This window comes from Hermetia illucens, chromosome 1 (assembly GCF_905115235.1).
Source record: "Hermetia illucens chromosome 1, iHerIll2.2.curated.20191125, whole genome shotgun sequence".
In the NCBI taxonomy this organism is placed as follows: domain Eukaryota; kingdom Metazoa; phylum Arthropoda; class Insecta; order Diptera; family Stratiomyidae; genus Hermetia; species Hermetia illucens.
In genome coordinates, this window is record NC_051849.1 from 53,717,386 (window position 1) to 53,735,869 (window position 18,484).

An 18,484-nucleotide genomic window follows, 5' to 3' on the forward strand; every position below is an offset into this window, starting at 1 on the left:
TTGAGGAGCAACTTACTCCTTCTTTTCTGGTCCACGGACCCCTCGCAGGGCTTGCACCCAAACTTTTTTAAAAAAAGTCAAGCGACGACGGCTTTACGGTTTCTTACCGATTTGCCTCTGCCCTGGTAAGAAACCGTAAAGCCGTCGTCGCTTGACTTTTTTTAAAAAAGTTTGGGTGCAAGCCCTGCGAGGGGTCCGTGGACCAGAAAAGAAGGAGTAAGTTGCTCCTCAATTGGTCCGGTCCTGCATTAAGTTGATGCGGACTTAGGACGCCCTTCATTCTCAAAACGAATATTTCAGCCCTGGCCAGCTTTGGTCAACAAGGCGGATTTGCGCTCAATATAATTCGTAGGCATGTCGTGTTTTACGAATTATATAAAGGAGCATTCAACATCTGCGAGCCGCTACGGTCACGCTGCTCCCAGGGCAGAGGTGAGGCAGCATCTGACGATTTGCCTCTGCCCTGGTAAGAAACCGTAAAGCCGTCGTCGCTTGACTTTTTTTAGAGAATTCACTTGTTAAGATTGGTGTGAGCATCGAAGTCGATGGTAAGTGACAAAAGGCCGGCCGAAACAATGATGGTTTGCCACGCAAGATGGGAATTTGAGAGCCTCGCGATTGCACGCCGATCAGGCATGTGATAGAATTAAATGACGAAACCGATCACAACGAGCCAACTCCGTGTGTGAACTGGACAAAGGCCGAAGAAAAAATAGAAGAATAAAGCATTGCTTTATGGCGAAAAGAAATACTGTTGAAGACAAGGCTTGGCTTGATGAAAACATCGAAAATGTCCACAAAATAATTTTGGATGACCGCAAAGTGAAGTTGATCTAGATAGCTGAGGCATAAAAGCTGTCAAACGTGTTGCATATATCGTGCATGATTGTTTAGGTATGTGGAAGCACGGTTTTGTGGGTGCCGTCCGAGCTCACAACCGACGAATCAGAGCACTGTTTCAAGCTGTTGCTCCATAAAAAACCGAATTTATGCGTCGTTATGTGAGAATGGACGGAACACGGCTTCATTATTTCATACCAGAATCAAAACGATAGTCATCTGAGTGAACTGAACGTGGTCAACCGAGTCCAAAGCTTGTAAAAACGCAACAGTCGGTTGGCAAGACTATGAATCGCATCAGTATTTTAGGATGCGCTTGGTATAATTTTCATCGACTATCTTGAAAAGGGAAAAACCATCAACAGCAACTATTACGTACAGTTATTGGAGCATTTGAAGGATAAAATCGCGGAGAAACAGACACATTTGAAGAAAATTAAAGTGCTATTTCCTCAGGACAATGCAACGCATCACAGATTTTTACTCAGCGACTTTTTCATGTTCGCGGACTTCAAGAAAATGCTCGCTGAAAAGAAATTTAGTGCCAATGAAGAGGTAATCGCCGAAATTGAGGCCTATTTTGTGGCTAAAGACAAATCGTACTACAAAAATGGGGTCGAAAAGTTATATGACCGCTATTATCGTTGTATCGAACTCGTAGGCAACTACATTGAATAATAAAATCAAATTTGATCAAAAAGAAGTTTTTTTTCTAGGTTAGCCTATGAACTTTTCAGCCCAAGCGTTATATTGTCATTTTCTAACGTTTTCAGATGTTTTTCCTTCATATTTGCTTCTTTTCACAAATAAAACTGTAGAGGTTTGTATCTGCGCGATTACTTTAAAAATCAATATCCTGAGATCAATCTCAATGGTCCTCGTTAAATGAATAAAACCTTGATTAAGATTTTGTACTAAGGCGTTACAATTGTACCGCTAAACTCAGGTGTGCAATCGAAACGACCTTAAGAAGTCTTTGCCACCGAGCGCCGTGTGCCTGTGTGTGTTAATCAGGTTTACCTGGCGAGGTGTGCGTGGTGCACTGTCGAGACGGCCACCTTCGCGCCGCGGCAACATCTTTGGCCGCCGTGGATGTGACTTGGTCGGCTCTTGGCGATTTCGCAGCCACAATCCCGCAATAGTTGCCGTGTCGCTCTGCGCCGGAATGTTGTTCCTTCTCTCCCCGTTCCACGCGCGATTCAACAGTTGAGTGCGCCGTGCCGTGAGCTGTGCCGCGAACGCCATCGACAACAAATAGCCACAGACGATCCGTTGTCGCGAAAATCCGTTGGGTTCCAGCGCGATACTCCGGGACCCGCCATCGACCGCGACTCCATCTGCAACCAGTTGCGGAGCGCGGCTCCACGACCAGTCCAAGACGAGGTGAGCCCCCGCGGTCCCCAGCACAGCAGCAGCGGCAACCTGGTCGCGAACGCCAGTCTTGGGAAAAAACTGCAGAACGTCTCGCGAGGAAGAATCATTCGTTTCTTGACCGTCGCTCGGATGGACACCAGCGGACCGCCACTCGGCCACGGAAGCACGGCTCAAACAGGTCCCACGTCTTAACCCTTTTCGTCCAAAACTCCTTCTCCGGGCAGTTGTCCTGCAAGTGATCGAATCCTCGCGAGTGTTTCCGACTGCGATCCTGGCCCCGCAGTTCTGGCGGGAGACTTCCGGACGGGATTCCTGCGCTCCCCGAGGAATAGTGAGTTCGCGCGGATTAAGCCCGTCTTAGTGCATTGAGCGCGGCTGAGTCGGATCAAGGGATTTAGTGGAAGATTTAGTGAGTCTCGGATTTTTATGGTTCGTTCGCGGATTTTGTGGATTCTTTCCGGTCTGCCCAGCGGAGTGAAGGTCGGCTCGTCTGAAGTGACCCAGGGACGTCTTGGATGATTTGTTTTTGTGGTTTCGGTGCCTCTTGTGGTGCAACGCCTTAAGTAGAGTTACGTGTTCCGCCCGAATTTTATTGCGCTGTGATTGCCATTGGCCTTTGTGGAGCCCGCAACGGTCCAGGAGGACCTGCCCGTTCGGTGCGATTGAGTGTCCCGCGCAGGGAGTAGTGTGCAGTGTCCAAGTGCTCCGGGCACCCAACAATTGCGTTATCGGAATCAGTGTTTCAGTGCCAAACTCGTAAGTTGGAATGGAATGCAACGTTGATGGGATTAAACAAATGCAGCAGCCGCTCGCCGTCCGGAGTTAGCGGAAAAAGGTAGGATGATCGTTTCCTGTTCTCCAGGGGCCGCTCGCCCCGCCGAGGACCGTGCCAAGTGCAATGTCTGCCTTTGCCATTTTTGTCAGCGCTTTCTTGCCGAGTGAGTTCTGGTTTTTTGCCTGAGTTCGTTCTTTGCCCTCAGCTACGATTCGCTAGATGAGGTCGAACGATGACTTGGGCCGAGGAAGAGTTTACTTTCTTGGATGTGCAAGAAAGTTTCTTGTTTTGGCGTCGACCAAGTTCTCGGGATCACGGGGAAGAGTCTGGAATTCCATAGGGTTCAGGAAGTACTTTTTAAGAGTTGGGATCTTGCTAGTCAAGTTATTGGCTAAGATGTTGACGAAGTTCTGGGTTTTTTGTTTTCTTCTTGATGCGGATCCACGGTATTTTGTTCGTTTCGAATGACCTTTGTGGAGATGAAAGCGAATTTGTACCCGAGGGTCGTGATTCTATCTAGAAAGAGCTTACTCAGCCTTTCATTTGTCGATGATATATTCTAGGCGAGGAAACCTTTTTTCCCAAAAGATGATTTCCCATGTTCCTGAATTGGTGCTTAATTGCATTACAAATGACTGAAGGCTTCACACAATTCTGTGTTGGTTCCCAAAGTGGTAAATTTTCCTCAATCCTAGCGACGTTTCTAATTTTTGGTTGGTAATGTTTAATTTTTTTTAGTTTTGCGGCTAAGCATCAAGGAAACTGCCAACAAACTTAAAAGAAAAAACGAATGACGGAGAACATGGGAGAATTCTTTAAACCAATCGAAGAGTTTTAAGGAGAATTCTTAGCGTTATGTTAAGATTCGGTAAATTAAGAAGCAATTGCTGTAGGGTTCTCCTGTTCTTTCTTTGGTGCATCATTTTGAACTTCATTCCTTCTATTATCGCTGTTACTTCCTCAATATTGAGTGAGTTCTACACTCTTTTTAGGCCTGTCAATTAGGCGCGCTAAGATCGGGTTTGTCACTTCATTTGGTCATAAATTTGTCCATTGTATTGTGGTGAATAGAACAACTCGATCGTTAATTCTGCTAACAGAGCGACGGTGTGCACATATTTCCTATTATATCAAAGAATCATTTTCCAGAACTTCTCTGGTAACTCCACGCTAGTTGGTGTTTTTTAAAAAAGGAATCATCATCATCATCAACGGCGCAACAATCGGTATCCGGTCTAGGCCTGCCTTAATAAGGAACTTCAGACACCAATTTGATATCCCTAAAAAAGGAATCACTAACCTAATATCATGATAAGTGAAGCAGCTGCACTAGGGTTAACCGGCTCCTGGGGTTCGTATTTCCATGTCAGGTTGGACAACAGCGAGAATGAACCTCAAAAGTTACTGGTGGAAGTTGGAAAAAGCTATGAATTTCTAGGATGTTATTAAAGAGATGAAAAATGTATGTATGTATGATCTTTTACCTCTACAATAACATCCTAGAAACTCATAGCTTTTTTCATTAAGCGCACTCGACCTTGAAATTAAGTAAGTAATATTGTCTTTCAATATTGGTCGCGATAGACTGTGAGCTCTTTGTTCATCGTTGGGCAAATAATAAGGACCGATAATACGATGGTCGAAGTGTAGAATCTTCTACATCTACGAAACTACTAACCAGGGACGCTTCACCACTGAAGGCTTTCTTCGCAAAGTTAGGATCAGGCGCTAATTGCTCCAAAGCCCAGTACGCGAACATTTGACAAAGTTTGCCTTTGTTGACCATTAATTCTTCAATTAATCCGCCAAGTCCTTCTTCATGATACGAAATGGACTAACAGGCACGGCAATAATTTCTCTGAAGGATAGATCCTGCTACATGAGCTACCGTTCAAGCTGTCTTAAAATTACGGATTGTACGACTAATTACCGGTCTCTGCCGGACGACCACGAAGACCATACATTTGACGGACTACACGGAACATTTGGCGAACAGAGCACTGATTTTGATAATAAATTTTAACACGTGTTTAACACGTTGTTCTAAATTGAACTTAAGGGGGAGGGATCCCCATGCATGCAAAAGGGGGTGTACATTTTCTTCTCACTGAATATAGTCATGGGGGGTATCAAATGAAAAGTCTCCATTAGTACTTTGTTAAGGAAGGATTGCGGGGCCCGCACTGAATCACTTGTTTGAAGGACAAGTTTTCAGAGTTCGAAAAATCTGAAAAAATTATGGTGGGTGTTGCACATGGTATTTAGGCCCCAAATACTGTCCATTACGATATCTCCTCAAATAAAGTTAATAATAGTACACTATTATGTTTTGAAAATTTACTGCGACCCCTATTAAGTTCATTGTAAAGCACTATACTTCAAAATCTGGTGGAAAGCCTATTGCTCAAAACTGCTACTTCCACCTTAAAGTTCTATTCTCCACGAGATTAAATATTCACCGTACATATACTAAAAGTAGAAGTAGAACCACTGTGTACCCAAATATTTTTACACGAAAAAACAACAAAACCTTTCATACCTGAAGCGCAGAGTTTTCGGTTTTTGGCTAGTTTCAATTTTCTTCTGACGTTTCGACGAGTCGCCTCGGTACTGTCAGGAGTTAAGTATATGATGAAAGTCACTAAGGTTTGAGCTTCAGAAGTTTTGCTAATAAGTGGAAACAACTTCAGCAATTAACATGAAAGAAATATTTTGCCATATTTAAGGATTGAGTGCGCCCAGGTATGACGAGAGGGGACGGGTGGAAACCATTTCCCAAGGCCTGGAGCTTCTTCGGAGACCGGGATTTGAAATTTCAAAAAACGGCGGCCGCATAATTTTCACTCCATATTGTCGAAAGTGATCATTTCTTTAACGAGCCCATTCGCCGAAACTACCCAACCGAAAAATCTGAAAAAAATCAAGACGCTGCCACTATATGGTACCTAAGCTCCGAAATGCCCTTCATACCGATATCTATTCAAATAAAGTTAATGATAATATATTACTATAATTTTTAGTAATTGGCTGGAAAACCCCCTTTAAGTTCATTCTAGCACCACGCAGTAATATATACTATAATAAAGAACATGCTCCTACTAAGTTTAATGGAAACCGCATTATTACTAACAAAGTTAAAATAGGTCAAAGGTGTCGCCTCTTTGCAAATTCAAGGCTATGAATGTCAATATCACCCGAAAGTGGATATTTTCACCTAATATATGCATATATTACGTGCTAGGTACTAATGGGACAAATGCACACTCAAATATCTTAAACATAAGATACACAGAATTCAATGACCGGCGATACCTGCATGGAAATCGGCAAACACATCAGTTTACGCGCTTGTAATTTGCAATCTATGCAGGGCAATAATTTCCAAGGTAGTAAATTGCATTGTGTGCATTTTACTACGAATATACCATTCGCACGTGTATCTTACGTAGGCACAAAGCCTGTATTTAAAGAAATGTCGTTAATAAGGAATTGTCAGTCCGATCGATATAACCAAGCCTATCTGTGTCCGGATAGCTGAGTGGTTAGAGCACACGGCTGTCGTACGGAAGGTCGTGGTTCAAATCTCGCTGGCGGCACTGGGATTTGTATCGTGATTTGACGTCGGATACCAGTCGACTCAGCTGTGAATGAGTACCTGAGTCAAATCAGGGTAATAATCTCGGGCGAGCGTAATGCTGACCACATTGCCTCCTACAGTGTTCTGTAGTGTACCGTTACGGTCTTGAATGAAGTGCTCTAACACACTTCAAGGCCCTGATCCAATATGGATTGTTGTGGCAACGATTATTATTATTATTATCTTTTTATCCCTAGTGAGGCTGCTAGGAACGACCGATTTGACCTAAAGTTTGAATTGGTGCTTCACCAAAGAGTGTTTCGTTCAAATTCGCATTTAGAGCGTTTCTTCGGAATAGCTTACGTTTAATAGACGAAAACGTTATTTGATGCATTTTAGAGGCATTTATATCTATTCCATACTTTTTGGCCCATTCAACAATATTGTCAATCTGATCCTGTAAGTCCCTTGCCGTTGTTAAACAGTTGATATGAGAGAACAAACTGCTGCTAGTCGGTAGGTCAGCTGTATACAGTTGGTAGAGGATAGGTTCAAGTACACTTGCCCTGGGAGACCCCTGCCTTCATGGTTGCTCGAGGGATCGTTGTTTTTGACAACAACCGTAGATAGCTAATCAGGTTGCTTTGGAATTTTGGTGGTCGGTAGTTAGTGATTATTTCAGCCAGGCTAATCTACTCTGGACCCGCGAACTTCAATTGTGCAATGTGTGTGTTGATCTCGCTTTGGAAGGACTAGAATTCTCGCGTGTTTTGATATTACTGAGTTGCTTTAGGAATTCTTTTCTGGGTAATCTGGTGGGTTTGTTAGCTTTTTTCTTGGCTACATTTTTTTTTATATTTAGAACTTCTTTGTTAGGCTCAAGACTTCGGAAAAGTTTCAGTTTGTTATGAGTGACACGTTAAATAATTACCTAAATAATCTGCAATGGAAGATAATGGCAAACAGGATTTTGGATCTTCTTACGACCCTTCATATGAAGTAATTGCTGCTGCTGTTAAGTTGCCAACAAACGAGTCATTTTTTCGACTTTTATCAGCTATTTTCACTTCCTTACTTACTGACTGTGTGTAACGCAGGATTACCTTCCGAGGAGCAGCACGTGTTCTATATTTTCTACTGGCTTAAGTTTTATATGAGGGTAGTATTGAATCTCGAATTTTCATACAGAATTGTTCGCATGATGTTGAGTGAAGTAAAGGTTTTAGTTGAAATGCTGAGGCAGTCATGGCGCTATGCCTTCGATTAATCTATTATGATTATTGTGATGAACTGATTTCAAAAGTTTCGTATCCTGCCGGTGTCTCAAGCGAGAGATTGAAGCAACAAGAATAAAATTTATATTCTTTAGTGTTTTCTATAAGTTATTTCAGGAACCATTTGTATCCTTATTTCAGTGTTATGAAGTGTTATGGTGGACGTATAGTACTCTGTCACGATTGGGGCGCTTAAATTACCAAAAGACTTGATAGAGATATTTGGTTTACAAACTTTTTATATACATTGATTTTGGTATCGTTCGAGAGTTACCGGGACGAAGATTGAAAATAAGCCCATGAAAGTTTAAAATATGCATTCCGTAAAATTTCACAAAATTCACGGTGATAACCTCAAATATAATCTAGGCCTCAAAACCGAACTCATCTTGATATGAAGCATACTTATATACTCAAATAAAGTGTACAATAGTAATTGATAACATTTTAGAAGCTTGATAAAGAAACTTCCCAAGCGGAATATTTTCCAGTGCCCACGATCCTGGTAAATTTCGTGCAAATCGTAATGTAATCAGCAACCTTAAAGAGCTTGTGATGATAGTTTCATAATAAAGAGATGCGAGAGAGTATTTTGAGAATGCGTTATCAAGACTTGCGAATTCTCACGTATAACTCTGTGCAATTATGGTGTGGGAGAATTGACGCATCTTAAAAAATACGAGTAGTGCACACAATACTATATAACCAGGAAGCGTCTAATTCCGACTATTTGGCTTACCGAATGTTATAGGTTTGAGACTATATTTTGATATGTTGCCTTTTTTAAATTTCACTAGTCCATGATATTATTGAACGGGCTTTTCATATTCATTCGCATTAAGTAAGTTACAGTTGAATTTGGTTTCGTAGGTTTCACAAATATTATACCTTTACAGCGTCGTTTTACAGGTGACTTTCTAAAGAAATTGTTAGTTATTTTTTACTGATCGTTTCAAGTAATGCCAGTTGGCAGTAAGCGAGTTGATTCCAAATTAGAAAATGTGAATAAACTACCCATTAAGAATAGTTAACCATTCAATGTCAAGCCCTAGGTTGCAATGAAACTTTTTCCAAGGTTGGAGAGTGTGGATTAGTTAATCAGTAAATATCCGTCAATGGTTCGGGATTTGGGACTGTGTATCTTAAGGATGATATGAACCATTTGCTCTCGGAATAGTATAATTTCCAGTAAATGCGAACAATATTTGCAGGGTTTTTTTTCGTCCAAACGCTTCAATGATTGCTGGGATTACGGTACATCTTTCATCTTTATTGTGATTCAGGAGAAAACGGCAAGTTGGGTTCGCCTTTGTTTCTCTGTATCTACTTGAGTCCCAGGTCGACAAGGGTTGAAATCGCCAGCCGCAAACTTTTTAAGCCGACCATTTACTGGAGGCGGGTGATCCTGCGAGTTTTGTCGAATATGATGATTTTATGGCAAAACTCGAATTTCATCTCCTCCGATTTTTCCATTTTTCTTTTCATTTTTATTTTGACTGCGTGATGGTTGAGAGAGTAGAGCGTCAGTCTCTCAAACTCGTTGCTCTGGGTTCGAATTTCAGTCATCATGGATCTCTGTGTTTGTCTTGCTGCTTTGAGTTTATCATTTGTACAGCATTACGTGTGATGATAATGAAGCTGAAGTAGTCTTATCATAGAGTGCGTGGATGTCTCATACTCTACTAAGGTTTCAATGAGAAACTCGATTTAAATATGACAATTTCCCGGTAGTTACCGTTTGTTTTTAGTGTAAGGATAACAAAATCATGACTTTTAGTAGTATTATTTAAATGCTGAGTGAAAGGTACCATTTTCTGCTCTAAAATCTCCTATGTCGCAAATGCAATCCAAAATTTTGTACTCGGAAAAAATCTATGGTGGATTTGTGCTGTTATCAGAAGTGTCGTGTATGAAGTAATTTTTTCCTAATTATTCATTCCATAATTGATCGCAACTTATCTTCCATAGTGCTGTAGCCATCAGCTCCTCGCTCCCAGAACATAGCACCCATTCGTCGAATTGAAGAACACTCAGGATCTTTTTTCTCTTATATACCATGGTTTTGACATTGCTCGTGGACTACTAGTTGGACTTAATGAGTTGCTCATTATTTGCGAATATTAACGACGGAGGCATTCAGGTACTAAATAGAAGAAATTGGGAATTGCAAGGAAACCAACTTTCTGCCCTAGACTTGCGTTCGTGTGAGAGTAGTGGATCAGTTTCTTTGGTTCATGATTAAGAATTCGGTTTATTCCGTTGTCTTTTTGTTCACACGATCTGATGTTGATCGTCAATGCTGAATTGGATAGAAGTCACTTGATACCTGACCGGAGATTTGGCTTAAGAGCTGAGCACCAAGGTAGCTGTTGGGGTGTCAAAGTTTTTCAAAAGTTCTATTCTGGTTCGATAATTTGTGATTGACTCTCTCGTCTCATCCTGGCGTCTGGTGGAGGATTACAACTCCCTTATTTATGAGGAGGAGTTTCGAATTCTCATTAGAAATGATTCTGAGATTATGTTTCCAGTTTTTCTGATACATTATCTTCTTATATGATTTTTATCCATACATATATTCCTTTGGTTCCCTGAATATATCAGGGTAATTTTCTCGGTCTTATGCTTTGAGCTTTGGATAGTTTTAAGGCTAAATTGAATGGCAGTTAATAAGGAATCTTCAAATTGTTGGCAATTTAACCGCTGTTAAATTTTTTTCAACAGTTTTTTTTCATGCCTAATACTTATTCTACGACGTTTCATAGCAAATTTCAAGCTACTAAAATCGATATTTTCAGGAGGCTTTCCAATGGCGAATCGAAAAATCATGAAAAGTTTTGCTGAAACCATGATCCGATGATTAACTTACATTGGATAGAGGCATGGGGAAGTTTTAGGAGTCCAGTAAATATCATGATTTTGGGCAGGGATCAGCGGAATACACCTAAATACGCGTGCATTGTTTGGTCATATAATATGAAACTATTTTTCTGAATTGGGCAATAGAGAAGTGAAGGGACAATCTACTCGACTTCATTCTTAAGAACCAACCAAGCAAGCCACTCGATTAGAAACTGTGATTTTTATGAGCATTCCCAACGTCTTGGTTGATTCCCATACTTTTAGGTAGTCTGGGGATTTCTAAACTTTCGAAGATGTCCAACTTCTGTATTCCAGCGTTTTATGTTGTGTTTCTTATAGACTATATGCTTAACTATCGTTGATTTGAGTTCTTTTACTGTTCGCTCAATTCTTATTGGCGTATGTACGTCCCTAAGATGTTCTTTGATTCTGGTGGTTACAAGTTTTTCTGTTTTTCTGATGTAGATCTGGTCACATTCTGGTATCTTACAATAAATGTTGGTGTTGAGCACGGGATTTTTTTATTTTGATGTCTTCAGTTGACCTGTTTAGGGTCATTAATTCCTTTCTCTTTAGTTATATCTTGTTACAGCAAGTTGTCACTACACTTGGTTTTTCCGCCAGTGCTAAGGATGTATTTTTTTCCTTGACAAAGTTCTTCTTGCTTAGTAGAAGCATGTCAATTCGGTGGATCACGGAGTTGACAGGAGCCATTTTTTGACTCAGGGTGTTACTTCGAGGGCGATTTATTCCTTATTTATTATTTCTCAAGAAAGAGAGGCTATTTCTTCCCTTAATCTGTAAAGAATATTTCTGCGGAATTGCTGAGATGTTCCAGGCAGGTTTCAGCAAAACATTGTTGAAAGTTTTTTGGCAAGATTCATTCACATGTGTTGGTTAATTATCAAGGAACCTAATACCGGAAACGCAATGAAACCTTTTGAAGACTTAAATGTAGTTGATGGAATCTTGTGACTTGAATTCAATGAATGGTCTGTGAGGGGAGTTGGAAAAAAGGGTATGAGTTGAAAATTTAAAAAATTCAGATGGCTTAGTTGACGGGTAAGCAATTCAATGCTGTCACGACCAGTCAAACTTTCCTGTTTTACCAAACTTCCTAACTAGATTTTAAACTCTTATCTCAGCCACCAGCGCTCCTAAATCCTAATATAATCATTCTGCAATAGGTTGCTGACCACTAGTAATGTACAGATGCCTGCAGAAGTACGATAGTAGATCTTCCACATAAAATGTTGCTACAGGGAAGCTCTTTGCTTAAGGGATGCAACTAGAGTGAAATTTTCAGAAAGTCTTTTTTTTTCTTTTGGGTTTTTTCGATAGTTTAGAACAACATGTAACATTTTCTGGATCGTATCTCAAATAGTTTTTGAGTTACAACCTTCTAAGGGTAGCTGTTCGTCGGTAATAAATGTGCGCTACCTGAGGGGTGGTCCTTAACTTATTGCTTGGGCTACGCGGGCATTGTAAATAATCATAATAGTACTAGGGAGCACATACACGGATATATATATAAGTAGGTAATAATGTGGGAAATTTTTCGCATATATTTTATAGTATATTTATCGATTTACAACAATCAGATCAGTACTTTTATCTTTTCTTTTTTCTCAAAACTACATTTTTTTCAATTTACTGCAATTATAACCCGATAACATATCGCCCGATCTGCTTGGTTTTTTTAGCGTATTTGGTATATCTTTCTTTATACAATGATCCTCCAGCATTTTTGGCCAAAAACCATAAAATTTTTGGGAAACATTTTAAATGTTTTTTTTCAACTCCGTGTTTATTTTCTTCACAATTATGGCTCGTTGTATGAGTAAATAAAATTCTTTATCTTCTTCTTTCTTTCCTTTAGCCTTTGTCCCGTTTACAAGCGGGGTCGGCTCGTCGTGACCGGTTTCGCCATTTGGCTCTATCAAATGCCTGATCTGGTCGTTTACCATCGGGTTTAATGTTCAGACTAATCTTGGCAAGTGAATTCTCGTTAGCGCGAATTACGTGATCATACCATCGAAAACGCCTCTCTGGCCATTTTTCCATGATCGGTACAATCCCATATCGATCACGGATATCCTCATTTTGGATGTGATCAAAACGTGTCACGCCACTCGTCCTATGCAACATCTTCGTCTTCATTGCCGCAAGACGCGGTCATTGTCTTTTATAGTTTGCCAACACTCAGAACCATAGAGAGGGACAGGACGGACGACATTGCGGTAAATTTCAGATTTGAGACGTTCTTAGATACGTCGATCACAAAGAACACCAGTTGTGGAACGACACTAGTTTAACGAACTTTTTTATTTTTTTTTATTTCACGTACTGTGACTGATAATCACTGTAGCAGTGGGGGAGATTTTTTTTTGGAAGTTCCGGAGATTGCGGATAGTTTGCTGGGGGTCGAATATTTTCTTTCCAAAAATTTCGCTATTTGTACATTATATATCCAAAGATATACCATCAAAATTTCAAAAATTCGATTCATTAGTTTTTTCCGAAAAAAAAACTACCTTCCGTAGACTAACAGTTGAGCCCCGTAAGGGGAGATATATATGCACCTAGACGGTCGATCGAAATCTATTTTTTTGGCATTTTCATCAAGTTTGAGGTCTCCAGGATACCTGATAAAACGACAAGGTAACATTTCAATAAATAAACCAGTTACAGCAGAGAAAATGACACATATTTTACGAGGGTTTTATTCGTTTCCAAATTTTCAAACGCATTTTCCTCAAAACCTCGTTTTTTTAATCGGTACCAACAAAATTCTCGAAAACCAAAGAACCAAGTGCCTTTAGGTATTTTGTGGTTATTCTATACACCACTATTTAGGCATAGGATTTTTTTTCGGTTTCTTAGTTCTATTTTTATAGGAAAAGTAATTATTAATTTTTAGCCCAAAAATCATTATTTATAATTTTATGTCCACCATTTTTGTCATAAGTCGATATCAAAATCGGTTTTGATAAGTACTAGATTATAGCATCTATTATAATTTAATAATCTTTTTGGTTTTTTGGGATGATTTTTGAAACAACTCCAATGGGTGCCGTGTACGTAGGTTTTTTTTACAGTGCTCCAATAATTATATAAAATTCTTGTATATTTTTTATTATTTTAAATAAAAAGTTAAAATTAAAAATATTTTTGAATGTATATAATTTTAGATAATCAAACCCCCCACCACAGACACCTACTTTCACTATTCAAAGAAAAACTCCGAAATTGGTCTTCCGTTTCTTGTCAAACTGAAATTGACACTAACTTTATTTGTGCTGGAACATTTCAATTTATGCTTCCGAATATTGTAGTGAAACGCACCTTCTTTCAATGATGTGATACCGTGAAGTTCTCACTATACTGTGCAAACCACAATACAATATTTGCAATCAAAAGATAAGTCGGAGGACTTGAAGGCGGAGTCCCTACAAGGCTTGAGCTGTAGTGGAAAGTAGTTGTGGCGATGAGTCTTTCTCTGCAAAAGCTTACATACTTGCGACTTTAAGATTTCACGTTTGAAAATGTTTTAATGCATGCAAACCTGAAACTGAGAAGGCTGAGGAAATTACTTCTTCCAGTCGTCAATTTTCAACGGAGAATACTTTGAAGAAGCTACCGCAACTAATAAATGATGAAAAGATATGATTCAATAGTATCTTAATATTGTTTTATCAATCAAGAGATTTCTAAGACGCATAGTGCAGAAATTCGCACAGAATGATTCACTACCATCGTTTCTGAACATGTACTGGCGTTCGTTTGATATTTGTTTATGATTATTTAATAATGAAGTCATCTAAGCAACTCAACAGCCGCAAAAGTTAGATTGGAAGTAACTTTCCCAATACGGCAACTGGTTGAGCTCTACACTCATCTCACTTATGTACACTATGTATATGCATGGAATTATTATGAGCAACTAAATGACACCTGAAGCGTTCGCTTTATTGTTGTGAATCACAAATCAGAGGCAGATTTAGCGAATGTTGCCGTTTATGCGTTCGAATTCGTTTAGCACTGTAATGTTAACTCTGGGACCAGATAAAGTATCAAATTTAAACGTGGTCTCCCTAACACATGGTTGGCATTTCCGGCTCATGTCGTTCACCCAAAATGTCGAAAGTGCCATTTCTCATCAAGTCATATTTAATCTTCATCAAACAAATCCTCAAAAGGCACATCACGCACATCACAATTCATCTTCTAAACTTTTTAGCAACAAATTAGCGAATACCCAATCACAATATTTACCCGGCGATCTGAGTCATTACACGAAAGCCGGTAATATTGACCTCAACCGCGACTCGCTAAATAAGAAAAAAATATAAACATTACTGATATTGAAAATAAAAGTTGTTGCCCTCTTCATACATTACATATGCGCTCGCATATAAACGTAATTTACCGCATTCATACGACAGCGGACATATTAGGCTGCTCAACTTGACACACCGTTTTTCACGTAAATGTACTCGGCGGTATGTAATTTTCTTCATTTTTTCCAGCTTAGGTTGCGACCAGCGAGACCAAGTTTTTCTTGAAGGTCTACACGATCTGAAAACATTCCTATGTTCTCGTTATTGCATGAAATCGTTCAACTTACGCCGATTTGAATTAAGGGAAAAGGTATGCGAGCAGGTCCCAGGTAAGACAGTGCCGGGTGCAAGAAAGTCCCAAGGAGAAACTGTAGGAACTAATCTATTTTAAGAACCCTCGCAATCAGTCCAGAGCAAAACGATGACATATGCAAAAATTCCGAAAAAGAAATAAAATTCACCATTCATGTATGCAAGGTATATTTGTGGCTATGTCCACAGCTCTGGTCAGCGAAAAGCTAGTTTTGTTAGCAACGAGACTAGGCAGGAAGGCAGGCAACTAGGCAGGCAGCTGGGGCTCAGTGGTTGCCATCTTCTTGAAACTAATCGAAATAGCCATCGTCACACAGCATCTCTAAGCAGCGAACCACTACACAGCTAGAAATGCGAACAACAAAAAACCGCCTATGCGAAATAAAACACGTTTTGGAATTAATTATTTTTAAGCAGGTTTAAAGTCATGTTAGCCACATTTTTCTTGCAATACCAAACCGAAACAGCAACAACGAGATCAGACTTAGTCTCTTTGCTTCTATGTGTGCTGAGGTATGTTCTGCAATGGAAGAATTTAAGTCTAAGACTTAGCGGACGGGAGAGAAGGGACCAAAAGTCGGAAGAGCCAGATCGGATGGAGTGTAGAACTAGAACCAAGCCAAGTTTACTTGCTTCGGTAGATATGTAAGTGCGCGAAACGCACACATTACACCTCCATTTACTCTCTTCTGTGGCGGGTTAAACGGGGAGATCATAAATGATTTCGTAGAAATAGTTATTTTTTATTATGGGTGACCTGGATCGGTGCGAAAAAGCTTTTATCTTTAAGCCGGAAGGAAATTTCCAGTGAATACATCTGATTGCTGGAAAACATGCTCATTTTGTGACTCCCGGGGATGGTAACATAATCTCAAAAAGTAAGTCCTATTTTGTCAATAATTCTTTATTTTGCAGCCTATCGATCTTTACGGTTAAGGAAGGACCTTAAACTCATTGCAGAAGATTAGGTTTCATCTGTTCGCGAAAACCTTTCTACATTTCCCACTGCAACTTTTTTGAGGGCATGTTTTCAAGCAAAGTCTAGCTTTTCCTTATCATTTAAACTACGAAGTCTAGCCACCCACCTCAAAGCAGCCCACGGGGCTCCACACTGCACACTTGATTTTTTTTCTGTGGTTTGCGATAATACGGGCTGAGCACACTCGTTTACAATACGAACCTCATGGGTAGCCGGCCATCCCAATGTTGGTATAGGATCGTTGTTCTTGTCTCTACAAAAGATGCTCCTAAGAAGTCAACGATGTGGAGTTGCAATGGAGTTTGTAGTAGTAAGTAACATTCAGAAGCTCCTCGGTCAAGGAGAATGGTTGAAAACTGTACGGAAAATTGAAGTCGACCGGTATGAGATGATGATGATGTGATGCCGTGAGTAAACCGTATTAACTTGTTTGGCTGGCATTCGGCCATCATGGGAGTCTACCCAACTCCGTACTCGGTAAATATAAAATACAATATTGTACGCAATTATGTGCTTGCATTTGACCTTGCGCTCCTTAGTTGAGGTGTGTAAGCGAGCTGCTGGTAGTTAGCCGTTGAAATGTAAACCACACTATATGGTCCACTGTTGTGATGATTGACTTTTCTTTGGCCTCGCTACGCATGCATAATTACTTGATGGTTTGTGCCTGGACAAACAATTTAGAGCCTAACGAGTAGTGCTCCAAGGTAAGGAAAAGATGAAATGTTTCTGGCCAGTAGCAATGGGAATGGTAATACAACGGCTAAATTTATGGGAAGGCAGTGTTTGTGGTGGACGAAATTTGATAGCTGTTCAGTATTTTGAGGCAAATCTTATTATCGCCTTGGATGTTCGAAACGGACAAAACCGTCCAGTTTAATACAAATATTGAAATCCTATGCACGTATTATTGTGCAAAGACCCGAACATTGTTGCAGTTTATAATGGAATACATTGGACAAATTAACGCACGCTTTCCAAAAATAAATTCTTGGGAAAAAACGAGGACAGGCATTTTTACGGAGACGGTTTCAATATGACTGTATTTTGCAATGAATTTGTCAAAATTTGATGCCAAAATATTCCTTTGTGAGCAAAGAAGTTCTGGCTAAGCATCCAATAGATGATGGGTAGCTCCAAATAAAGAAAGTATCACCGACAATTTTGGTGTACAAACCAGTTTTTGGACAAAATACATCAGTTTTCGAAAATGTCTATCCTAGGAGTAACGTGGTCCTAAGAGTAGCCGGGTACTTATGGATGAATAAAAAGGGGCGAATGGGATACCTTTTGTCCTGGGCGAAACATTTAGTCAACAATTTCCAGATTGTTTCATGGGGTAATGAGCCGAGAAATTACATTAGAGGAAAGGATTCAATAATATTCAATAAACACTACTTTAAGTCCGATTTTTTTTTCAATTTCAAAGGTAACATGTGGAAAAAGTGACAACTGAAGTTAATCAGCATTGCTAGACGAATGTGCAACAAATAAGTGTAAAATCCTTATTTTTGAGCTGTCATTTATCGACTTGTTTTAGTTATCAGGTTTTTAATTAATATATGCGTGTCAATTTTGCTGTTATAAACTTGTTCATTGAACAATTATAAAGCCAAGAATTGGGTTTTGACAATCACGTGAGCAAAGCTAGATCTTACAAAGTATAAATTCCGAAACGGACTTCCTTGGTCCGCTAACACCATCAGCAGTGCAGCTAGACCGAAATATCGATAGATATGCGGTTCATTCCGCTATGATGTGCGTATCTGCATGCTCGGATCCTAGTGGTCCATTGTCATCAATTCCTCCCTCTAATAGAATATTCCGAATTTGTTCATTTCCGTTAGTGGATATGATGCTACCGTTGTAGTTGGACCCATCGGCTCCAAAAATTTGATGTCTGATGTATCACATAGAAAATGTTCCACAGATTCTGCTTCCCCCTGACAGGATGGACACGTATCATCTTGAAGAATCCCTGTACTAAACATATTCCCAGCTAGTGAATTATGATCAATCAGAATGTCCTCAATACTTCTGCATGTCTTTCTGTTTTTTTGACAGAATAAACTTTGTAGTATCTTTATTTGGTTCTGTCAAGGAAAGGTTGGGGTGTTTTGCAGCATTAAAGCTGAGCCACCTGCCTGAAGCAAA

General features: G+C 39.9%; 1 protein-coding gene across 2 annotated transcripts in view; it reads left to right on the top strand.

Moving 5' to 3' along the window:
• The first annotated feature begins 1,923 nt into the window (after positions 1–1,923).
• The window catches only part of LOC119647243 (protein Shroom), a 780,388-nt gene continuing 763,827 nt past the window's right edge, over positions 1,924–18,484 (top strand). The window contains exon 1 of one of the 2 annotated variants that reach the window (XM_038048109.1): positions 1,924–3,049. The gene's annotated coding sequence lies outside the window, so the exon portion shown is untranslated. The remainder of the gene's footprint in view (positions 3,050–18,484) is intronic. The other variant, XM_038048108.1, reaches the window with a different exon arrangement.